The sequence below is a fragment of the Hemicordylus capensis genome, chromosome 13 (assembly GCF_027244095.1).
Source record: "Hemicordylus capensis ecotype Gifberg chromosome 13, rHemCap1.1.pri, whole genome shotgun sequence".
Classification (NCBI taxonomy): Eukaryota; Metazoa; Chordata; class Lepidosauria; order Squamata; family Cordylidae; genus Hemicordylus; species Hemicordylus capensis.
The window spans coordinates 9,863,180-9,871,478 of record NC_069669.1 but is presented as its reverse complement, the minus strand read 5'-3'; positions in this window follow the sequence as shown (position 1 = coordinate 9,871,478).

Sequence of the window (8,299 nt, the reverse complement as noted above, 5' to 3'; positions counted from 1 at the left end):
CGTAGGTTTCTTAGTGTTTCACTTTTTATTGATAACTTTTAATTTCAATTTTTAAAACTTGCCATTGTGGTTTTAGCCTGGTCTTTTAACTTTTTTTAACCTTAATTTTCAATCCTATATTGTATCTATTTTATTAATGACGTAAACTGCCCCAAACAGTAGCGCACTGAAGGGGTGAGGTATAAATATGTTTGTTATTATTATTTATTAATAAATAACTCCCATCACCCCCAGCCACAATTTATTATAGCTGGGGATTATGGGAGTTTTAGTTCAGCAACATCTGCAGAACCAAACACCTATCCCAGGGCTGGGAGCTAGTAGGTTGGTTCTCACATCAGTTAAATCAGGATAGGAGGTGGGCTATCCAGATTTGCACGATTGTCAGGACTCACACATTTCCTTCCAGCCCAGGTTGCTTCCAGAAGAGCTACCCAACATTTGTACCCAGAACTGAACTGAGGGTGGAGGAGAAGAGAGCTCTCCTACCCTGATTCTCCGGTCATGAGAACTAGGGATGTGCATGAATCATTTTTTTCTATTCAATTTGTACCTGAATTGAATCACCCCCAATTTGTTTTGAGTCCGAATCCGGCCAGCTAGCACAGGGTCAATTTGTTTTGTCCACAAATCCCCGAAACAGGTAGATTTGGGTACAAATTGTTTAGTATCCAAATCGATTTGCACAGACAGCAGGCACAGGCAGTGATTCTCTCAGCAGCAGGAAAGGGATGAGAAAAAAATTATCTTCTCTTTTCCTCAATCAGGAAAGCAGGAACAAAAAACATAGAATCCATTCCAGGAAGCAGGCAAGCAAAGCAAAGCTTCTCTCTCTCTCCTCCCATGAGGCAGAAAGGCAGCATGGTGGCTGCCTGCCTCCTTAAGTACATTTGAAAATCCCTCCTTCAAACTCCCTTGACCCTTGACCCTTCTTTGACCCTTCCCCTAGCCAATGTGGGGTCAGTCACCCCTGGCAACACAAGATTTGAATGGAAACAAGCCAATCTGGAACCAGGGGAGAATCGCCAGCCAATCGTTGCACACTGTTAGTCACCAATCTGAAGCTTGGGAGGGCGAGATTTAAAATAAAATAAAATTCCTGAAACAAAGTGGAGACAGCAAGACAGATCGCCACAAAATTGAGGTCTGAATCTACACATTTTCCAGGTCTGAAATCTGGATGATTTGTTTTGGACCCGAATCTGACCAGCTAGCACAAATCTATCCAAGGTTTCCCTCCTGAGGCTCCGGTTTGTACCTTTCAGTTTGGAGTGGGTTTCGTTCTTGCTTCTAACTCCAGTTTAGCGGTGCCAGCATTACATCCTAACACTGCACTGCAGTCCCACTCTGCTGCAACCAGAGTTGAGGGAGGAAGCCCATCAAGAAGGGAGCCCTCACAGCCAGTTTCCCCTGCTCCCTCTGTTATGTATGAATGTGGACAGGAGGAGGGGAGCGGAACCTTATTGGCTACTAGTCTGTTGGCTATAGGCCACCTCCAGCCTCAGAGGCAAGATGCCTCTCAATATCAGTGTCAGGGGAGCAACAGTGGGAGAGAGGGCAAACCCTCATCCCTTGCCTGTGAGTTTCTCAGAGGCATCTGGTGGGCCACTGTGGGAAATAGGATGGTGGACTAGATGGGCCTTGGGGCCTGATCCAGCAGGGCTGTACTTATGTTCTTAACCACAGGTCCACTGGACCTGCGGGTCCACATTTTGTGCAAATGCAGCCAGTATGTCTAACTCGGGGCTGCCACCCAAATCATCATGGTGTCGTGGTTAGAATTTTGGACAAGGACTGAGGAGACCCGAGTTCAAGCCCCCGCTCAACCATGAACCTCACTGGGTGACTCTAGGCCAGTCACTTCTCTCTCAACCTAACCTACCTCACAGGGTTGTTGTGAGGATAAACATAACCATGCACACTGCTCTGGGCTCCCTGGAGGAAGAGTGGACTATAAATGTAAAAATAAATCAAATAATTCACCATCCCCTGGACCAAGTTCTCCCTGGACCCTCCCTCGCCAGTAGCAACCACTGATATGGAACATAGGCAGAAATTGCACAACACGATGAAGTCAGGAGGACACAGGGGAAGTGATCCTACAAGTTTGCAGAGAAAGAAGGCCCATACATCATGCTAGAGTGCCACTTTTATGGCAGCCGCCCCCTATGTCCAGGGTTGCTTGTCACTGTACCCACAGATACATTGCAATGTTTCATTGCAGAGCTTCTCGAGAGAGAGAGAGACGTGGATGGCATATTTAGGCAACCTCTGTGCATGGGGAAGAGCTCGCCATCTTGAGCCACTTAAACTGAAATCCAATGCTTGCATTTGCATCTGTGCTCACGCAGAGTTGGCGTCCTGTGTTGCCATGGGCCTGGGGAAGGAGTGTACGGAAGGGTCGGGGGGACGCTGGGGGTAGGGGAGGGTTGCATTGCTGACATAGCTTGGGGGGGAGCGGCTGGCGAGAGAGGAAGGCCGTAGAGACTCCCACCCGAGAGGCTGTCAGGCCTTATTTCTGTCATACGCCTCGAACCACAAGGCCTCATTGTGTTGCCTTGTTAAACATGATTTTCCCAGCCAAACACAGAGATCTGGCACCGATGCTTATATGCTTATATGCTCCCAAATTCCCACCCATCCTTTGTCCCTGTTTCTCCCCCCGCCCCCTTTATCTCTCCTAATGAATCCGTCCCTTTATTTGAAGCTTTCTCCTTCGCATTACTCCACCGTTTCCCTGAACATGACTACGGAGGTGCAGGGGAAATCCTGTAATGTGGCTGGGGGAATGTCATTCCCTTCCCGTTAGGCCTCAGAGGCTCCCGTTCCCAGAAAGCTGGATGGCTTTCCAACAAGTGGCTATCGGCCATTCCCAAATGGGACCCCAGCATTTTCACACAGTAGGAACATAGGAAGCTGCCATATACTGAGTCAGACCCTTGGTCCATCTAGCTCAGTATTGTCTACACAGACTGGCAATGGCTTCTCGAAGGTAGCAGGCAGGAATCTCTCTCCGCCCTATCTTGGAGATGCAGCCAGGGAGGGAATTTGGAACCTTCTGCTCTTCCCAGAGCGGCCCCATCCCTGGTGGGGAATCTCTTACAGTGCTCACACATGGAGTCTCCCATTCATATGCAACCAGGGCAGACCCTGCTTAGCTAAGGGGACAAGTCATGCTGGCTACCACCAGACCAGCTCTCCTCTCCTGTAGGGAACACTTACAGCCCCTTTTCCCGTAGGTTCTTGGTGAGTCATTTCCTCGGCCGTTAATGCTCTCCACTGGGGCGATGGAAAATTTCCACAGGCTGGATCGGAGAGCCCCTCTAACAGCAGCCATTCTTCCACACATCATGGACAGAGTCGGCAGAAGGTGAGAGCACATGGCCTCCATGGGTTGTCAAACTCCAGGATTGGCCTGGAGGCCAAGTAACCCTTGAAAGGAATCCTGGAAATTTGATCATATGGAAAGTACTAGAAGATATGTTTGGGGCCAAATCTTCAGGACTAGCACCGGTCAGAGTGAGTAACGCTGTATGCTGAGGTTATTTCTGTGTTGATGCAAATTCCAGAGGGGTAGCCTAAGGCTCTCAGTCCTTGAGTGTCCGGCAATCACATTCAGTCTCCAGATGACCAATGCAAGCAATCGTGAAGATTTTAATAGCTCGGTATTGCAAAAATATTTAGTATAAATTATTTATATACCACCCCAAACTCATGTCTCTCTCATGTCTTTACAATAAAACAACACCGATCAAAACAACATTGAAACCATTTTAAAAAATTTTTAAAAGTGATCAATGCTAGAAGTCTAATTAGAAGCCTGGATGAACAAATATTGGGGGAAACCCCTCCAGGATTAGCTTTAGAGTTGGAAACTTTATCTATACCCCGTCTCAACATGGCAACATACTTTTATCTCCAGCCTCAGTCTCAAGCAGAGACTGGAGGTAAAGTGTGGGGTATTCAGGCATTCAAGACTGAAAAGAAGCTGGTTTCCAACTTGCGGGGAGTGGACAGTGGCCATTGCTTCTCTTTGTGCTTCAGACTACGTGCTTATATTCCTCTGAGACACCACTATTTCTCACCCACTCACTGAATTCCACACCTCCACAATAGCAAGAAGCTGACAAGAACGGCTAGGCCTTAAGAGACACTCGGCTTGTCGTCGCCATGAAGCAAGATGGCGGCCCCATTGGTGGCTAAGCCTGTGCTGAGGCCTCACACAGCTGCCAACTAGGCTGGGTCTGGTATGCCACCAATCAACTGTGGTTGAACTGTGCCACCGATCAACAGATGAGGCCGTAGCTCAGTGGCAGAGCATCTGCTTGTATGCAGAAGGTCCCAGGTTCAACCATGGCAGCATCTCCAGGTAGGGTGGGGAAAGGCTCCAGCCTGAAACCTTGGAGAGCTGCTGCCAATCAGTGTAGACCAGGCTTCCCCAACCTGCGGCCCTCCTGATGTTGCTGAACTACAACTCCCAGCATACCCAGCCACAATAAATTGTGGCTAGGGATGCTGAGAGTTGTAGTTCAGCAACATCTGGAGGGCCTCAGGTTGGTGAAGCCTGGTATAGACAATACTGATCTAGACGGACCAAGAGTGACTCCGAATAAGGCAGCTTCCTATATTCCTGGGGTTAAACAGCAGCCTTCTCCGTCCTGCTGATACTCCCATGCAAATACGCTTCCCATCTAGCTCCTGCATTTGCGTCCTGATTAACATCTGGCAGTCGTGTTCCCCTTCATTTCTGGAAACCCCAATTTTTGCCCCATGCAGTTCCTCCTTGAATCGCACAAACCACTGAGGAATCCACACTGCAAGGCGATGAAAAGATACCCTTCCCATTCTTCCAGGAGCAAAACCAATTAGGGCATAGAAATTCCCAGCAGCTGAGGTCACCCTGGGCAACAGTCCATAGAAACAGCAGAAAAGAAAAGAAAATCCCTGAAGAACAGGACCTTGCTCACACATGGTCTGCACACCATGGACCAGTGAGAGAAAATAAATTAAATACCCAGACACAAGCTGGTAACAGAGCATCCCTGGAGGGTGATTTCCCTTCCTGAATTCTGGAAATACAGTAGGTGAAGCAAACAGGTGGAGGGAGGGTCTGTGAGGCAGCTGGTGCAACAGGAATCCTGCCAGTCAAGGCAGAGGTCCCCCAGCACCACCAGAGCCAGTGCTTAGGAAATCAAATAAGGCCCCTGAGAAAATGAGTGAGGTCAATCCACTCTACTTGGGCAGCAGCTATAAAAACCAGCAGTCAGTGCCAAGCATCTGCTGGAGCAACATCTATCTCATGCCTGCTGCATCCAGCTCTTTTGACTGCCTCCTTGGAGCTGTCAGAGGTCCTGAACCCCTTTTTCTTTGGAGCTGTCCAAGGACTGTACCCCTCCTGTATCCCTCCCTTGGCGGAGGCACCAACTTGACCCGGATCAGAATAGGAACAAAATATCTTGGCTGCTACTGGACAGGGCCAATCTCATGAGGGCCATCTGTCCTGTCCTGTCCCATCCCATAGGCCAGACACACCACACAAGGTTGTAAGATCTCCCACATCTCTAGCAGTTTTTTAAAGGAGTGTTGAAGATGTATTTATTTTATCAAGCCTTTGATCAGCCGCCCAGAGAACAATTTTTATGCGGCGGCTAACAAATAAAGTTGTGTTTATTATTGTTGTTGTTGTTGGTTGGTTGTTTACACAGTCAGACAAGTGTTATTGACTGGTTTGTTTATTATTATTGTTATTGTTATTATTATTAATTGATTTTATTATCAGCTGTGATTTTTACTTAATTTACCTGAATGGAAGACTAGGTTTTCCCAGTATTAGAAATCATGAGTTTAAGAAAGTCCTGTTCCTTTTGAGTAAATGTAGGCATAACCTGTATTTAACCTCTGCTTTTTAAGGGGGGCCTTCTTAAATTCAGAGTCATCTCTGATTTGGGTAAATATGACATTGTGGTTGCTCCTGCTGTTTTAAATGGTTGTTTAAAATGTTTAACTGTTTTAATGTTTGGTTTTAATTCTGGGGATAATTGGTTTCATTTATGTGATTTTCAGTTTTTCCCTTTTGCTTGATCTTAGAGCAGGCCTGCTCAGTTTAGGGCCCCCCAGCTGTTTTTGGGCAAGGAGGCACCTTTTTAAAGTGGTGATTCTCTTATATTTAGGGGGGGGAAACTGGTCCTCTCCAACCCCAGCACAGCATCCCTCACATGTGAGTTCACATGGACATACCTCCAGCGGCTGTAGTTGGTGTTTATTTTATGTTTCTTTTTAGACTGTGAGTCCTTTGGGGACAGGGAACCATCTCATTAATTAATTAATTAAATCTCTATGTAAGCCACTTTGGAAACTTTTCTTGAAAGCAGTATATAAATATTTGGAGGAGGAGGAGGAGAGGAGGAGGAGGAGGAGGAACAGATCTACTGTTGAGTGACCATGTGCTCTTCACATGAGCCACCAGGGGGAGCTGCTGTCCTCACCCGCCATTCACTCCCCTCTGCCCACTCGCCACTGGCACCTCAGCCCCTGCTCACTGCTGCCATCACGGTCAGCTTGCTTCCCTTTGCCAGCCTTGATGTGGGATAATGATGTCACCCCCCATCCCAGAGTCCATCCCAGGGATAACAGACATCGGGGAGTGATATACCGCATCACAACTAGCAAAAGGAAGCAAGCGTGCTGCAACAGCAGTAATAAACAGAATAAGGGAAGACCCAAGTTCGAATCCCCATTCCACCATGGAACTCACTAGGTGACTCTGGGCCAGTCACCGATGTATCTCTCGGCGTAACCTACCTCACAGGGTTGTCGTGAGGATAAAAATCAGCATGTACACCGCTCTAAGCTCCTCAGAGGAAGAGCGGGATATAAATGTAAAAAATAATAAATAAATAAATATAAATATTCCTCCAAGCTGGATGATGATTGGGTGGGGAAGACGCATGTGTGTGCGGCCTTTCGGACACTGTTCACACACATATGAAAGCGGAGTGGAACAGAGCTCAGGAAGCAGTTTCCACGCACTGCAGACCGAGGGGCCTGTATCAGAAATACAGAGAGGAACTGGTCCGGGTGTGGAGGAGAGAAAAGCAGAAAGCGTGGAGGAAGGAAAGAGGCGGGCAGAGAAAACAGCTAATGAAACAACAGATATTTTGGCTTTGCTCTCCCCTCTCTAATGCATTCCTCTTATTTAAATTGTTGCATGTAATGCTGTGCACATCCGGTGAGGTTTCTGCCCAGGAGGAAAATGTCTTGTTTTGATTTAACTAGGGTTTTGTTTGTTTTTTGCCAAATCAGATAGCCTTTTCTGCCAAAGAGAAACATTTATTCTTCTCATTCCCCCAATGCGACAGATTTTTGGTGTTGTTTTTGCTGCCCTCTGCCCTGTGTCAGATCCAACCTCCCCCTCCCATTTCCCCACAGCTCCCTCATTCCGGAGTGGTGTGTTGGGTCGTGGCCAAAACTCTAATGCTGCAGTTAGATGGAGGGTGACGACCACGATGACGACGACCAAAACGAAAGCAAGACTTCTCAACTGCCGGTAGCTTCGAGGGTCGGCGGGCCGGGGCGCTTTGCCCCACGCTACCCCACCCCCTGGAGCTCTAATAATGCACCCCGTGAGTGTGTGGTACATCCTGAGGACCCCCTCCCCTCCTCGCCTCCCCTCCCCGACACACGATCAGAAAAACGGGGTGAGGAGAGTGCTTGCTTTGCTAACCTCGTTTGGAAGGGAGGCATCATAGGCCGGTTTGCCGCCATGGTGCCGCCAGGCTCGGGCCCGGGTTTTGCACGCGCATGTGAATAGCCTCTAGGTTTACTGTGAGTTAACAACGTGAATGTGCATGAACCCACGCCAAGGCAGTTTATGGCCCCAAATGAATCTGAGATTCTTACCTTGGCATGGATTCACACAGAGGCTCTTTCCATGGTCACTGGGACCCCTGCTTCCCAGTGACTGTGGGAACCACCAGGCTCGTAGGCGGGCCCGGTGCTCCCAAGGCGGCTACCCCGTCTAATTCCCCCTTCCCTTAAATGAGGTTAATGGAGCAAGCGCACGGCGACACATGAGTAGACCCCCAACCAGAAGGCTGCAGCCAGCCTCCCAGGCTCGGAGGTCTTTCCAGGATCTGAGCCTCCTGGGCTCGGGGGTCTCCGTGCAGCCCCCCATCCCCACAGCTCCCACCGGCTCCATAACGGAGCCGGCCGTTGTGTGGGCAGCCAATCCGGCTGCCCAGGGCTGCAGTTTGATCGTCTGCGGGGCGAGCGGGCTAAGCCCATTTTCCCTGCAGACCCG